Below are 3,946 nucleotides of genomic sequence, written 5' to 3'. Positions count from 1 at the left end.
TGTGATCCTTCGTGCTAACTCTTTTATCAAGAAATATATTATCAGTTATTATAGCATGTACACTAATCCCGTAAGTATACATTGAAGGACTGGACATTTTGTAAATTCTCATTCAAATGTTTCATCCTGAGAATTTATTAGGTATTGTATTACAAACATGTATCTAATAACAGCATAACTCTAGAGTTTATGCTTACCGGACAACTGACAAATTATTATCTTCGTAAGAAAGCAAAGTATTTCGTACTTTGTCGTTTCTCAATAATGAACGTTTCACTTTTTGATTATAGGTTTTATCTTGAAAATATGACCCAAACAATTCTGATGTAGGAATTATACTTTCATTTGTTATGTCTAAAGCAGATAATTAAGGAATCCTCTTCACTAATAAATACGTAGCTTCCAGTGGTGACAGATTATAGTTAATAAAAATACTTGTATTGTTTGAGAAGAACAGTGTCGTCCATTTTAACGCCCCTCCCCCAGTGGCACAGCGGTATGTCTGCGGACTTACAACGCTAGAAACCGGGCTTCGATACCTGTGGTGGGCAGAGCACAGATAGCCCATTATGTAGCTTTGTGTTTAACTTCAAACAAACCATTTTAACGTTCATAACGCGGTGAATTACATTTTCTCGTAATTCAAAATTTATATCTTAATTATCTGGTTATGAAAATTAAATTTATAATAATTATAGACATTTTAAGATAAGGACACGTGTATAAATTATTCAATAATTATACGCCTCCGTTGGCTCAGAAGTAAGTTTAAGAGTTAAAAATAGGATTTCGATGCCCGCGGTGGATAGATCATGGAGAACCCATTATGTAATTTTGTAATTTCAATAGCAGTTATGTTAGTTAATTATAATATATATAAAGGATAATAAAAGACCGTAGAAATATAATCTACCATTCCTGGATGACTTGCACTGTTAACTAGAGTAATTCCTCACATCAATAAGAAGATTTCAGGTATTATTTTATTTTTTCTGTAAGATGAAAACTTAACTTTGAATTAGACTATTATAATTTTTAGCTTTCCGTGTAAGTTCTAGAGAAATACGTATAGAAGAAGAATAATGTAACGCGATAACATGACAAAAGCTAGTACATAATCATAACGAATATGTTTTTTGGCATAATGTTATTATGATTTGTTAGCTCTACGCTAAAACTAGCGAAAACAATTAAGTTGCTACTTATTATATACTTCCACTAGGTAGAATTAATTACAATGATTTGTGAATGAAAATAAGGAAGAGTGTAATAATACGTAGACCACGTTATATCTGTTATATCTTATGACGCCGAGTCTGGCACGTTACCCCCTTTTTTTCAAATTATTTAATTAGCTATACTTGTATCGATAACGTGCAACCAATTTTTGGAAGAAGATTTTACACTTTTTTGCAGGATCGATTGCCACCATTAATATTTCAGGAGTTAAACAGTACCTTAAAAGGCAAGTGTTGAACATAAACATCTTCCATTTAATCGTCCAGCTAAACAAGAAGTATACTATCTTAGAGAGACCAAAGTATCATATACTTAGAGAGGTTTATTAAAATATTTACTTCGTAATGAAAGCATGACAGTAAAAACGAGTTCTAAAAGTTTTGCATGCACACCCAGACGCTAAATTGGTGAATTTTCTTTAAACTGTGTCGATAGACAGCAAATAAAATTCAGAAAATAATTCAGAAACTATTTAAGTTTAAAACTGAATCGATATTTTTACTTTAACAATAAATGTTATGCATTTGGCTCTAGGCTAGGTGATCCCACACTACGTATTTACTGCTGACTAAAAAAAATGGAGAGACATTATTCGATCCTCTCTGAATTGGAAGTACAGATTTTTGAACATGCGCAAGCACGATTTTGAACTAATGACGAAATGTTTAACGCTGTCAGAAACATTTCTCTGTGTGTGTTATTACTGTAATAATTGACAGGCATACTCACGGAGGCTTTATCTTGGCTAGTAATGGTAATTCGCTTTGGTTGTAGCTAATTGAATGTATTGAAGTTACACTAATAGTTTTAAATGTAAACGTATGAGGTATCCCGCTATTACCATATAAATAATCGACCAGCTTGGAACAGGGCTAAAATATCATTGTGTTGTTTCCTTTGATCATTTTGTAAGCTGTTCAGTAATATATTATCTAATTTCTTTTTAACTTTGCAGTGAATATTACAGACCAGTTGCAGTAGAGATGCTTAAACACAGTAGCCATTAGACGACTACAAGTACTTTTCGTAATAATATCTAATCTATAGCTTTAACTTATGCAATGTTAACGGAAAGGATAATCTGTAGGATTAACTTGTGCCATGTTACTAGGAAGAATATTTCATAGTCTTAATGAAAAGTCTTAGTGTTAATGAAAATGATTTTTTCCAGTTATAGGTACAGTCCAGCTAGAAAATAATTACACACACTTAGCTTCAAGTTCCTGATAACTATACATCAGTTTTCTTTGTTTTTGGATGTGCATGTAGAGCTAATCCAGGGCTCTTTGAGCTAGCCCTCCCTAAATATGAACCGATAGACTAGATGGAAAACAGCCAGTCAACAGCACCTGCCGCCAACTTTTGGGCTACTCTTTCTGACTGAAAAGTGGAAGTTGACTGTCATCCTAATAACACACGATAAAACCAGACGTCCAAAGTCCGACACGCTAACCACTGGATTAAGATAAGAAAGGGAACAACTTCAATTGAAAGCGATTTCTACTTCTGCTACAGACGTAGTTTAAGCAAAAAACTTAGTTTATGAGCGATAAAGCTGATGTTGGTTGCATTTTATAAATAAATTGTCCCAGGCCCATGTTGCCCTTGAACTGTCTATCGATCCTCCTGAGTCCGATGACCATGATTATGAACTGTTTCCCGACCTTATAATTTCTATAGATCCACTATCGTACATAGCGGCAGGCTTTCAAGACCACATTTAAGTAGGCAAAGGCACAAGATGCATTGGGTCTTGACAGATGTATGGTTGAATGAGATTATTGTGAATAAACTTTCTGTATTCGTCTTTCTCATGAACACAGCAGCTAATTTGGTGAGCCTTCGTCAACTGCACATCCTTGGTTGTTATATCTTTAAGGGTAACAAGAGCTATGCCAAGCTTTATTGCAATAACTGTTTGGGTAGGAGAGATTTTTTTCGCACCTACAGCCTTCACTTTATGAATGAGAGCCTGGGGTGTAGTTTTGAAGTTCGCTGGTTTCATAAACCCTGTTTTTCATGTTTTTTTTCTGTTTACGTATAAAAATATTGTGACCTTGAATATGCTTGATGTATAAATATTTTTTCTGCTTTATATGCCCCTTCAAAGAAATGCTTAACCTGGGAGGCGTTACAAGGTTGAATGATTTGGAATACAGGTTCTTAATAAGTCGTCCATGACGTAACAAATTGCATCTGCGGCGACACAACACTCCATCAGTATATAAATTGTTCAATTAAATTGCAATTAACTATATGTTAGAATAGTTTACGAAATAATAGCCCAGACACACACAAAAAAGCTCTAGCTCAAAGATTTTCATTTTTACTGTTTAATCGCAAAGCTACTCAATGGACTATCTGCGCTGTCCTCACTCCAAGGATATAACCCCGAATATTGGTGTAATAAAGCCTCAACATTACCATATGAAATACCTGGAGGCTGGTCAAAATCAATGGAAGACATTTTTTAGCTCTTTTAAGTATAGTAGAAGCAATTATCATAAAATATAACTTTTATTTATAGTTCAACGCTGTCGATTGATAAGTCCTTAATTGCTCCATACGTAGTTGAAATGTTTATCAGTTGCAACGGAAATTTTCTACTAAATATATGTAAGCTAATATTCTCTCCATATGTTTTGAGAAAAAATATTTCAACGAGACTTTTTGAAAATAGTTTTATTGTTTGTAATTAAGCACAAAG

The sequence above is a fragment of the Limulus polyphemus genome, unplaced genomic scaffold (genome assembly GCF_000517525.1).
Source record: "Limulus polyphemus unplaced genomic scaffold, Limulus_polyphemus-2.1.2 Scaffold556, whole genome shotgun sequence".
NCBI classification, from domain to species: domain Eukaryota; kingdom Metazoa; phylum Arthropoda; class Merostomata; order Xiphosura; family Limulidae; genus Limulus; species Limulus polyphemus.
This window is presented reverse-complemented; position numbering follows the sequence as displayed.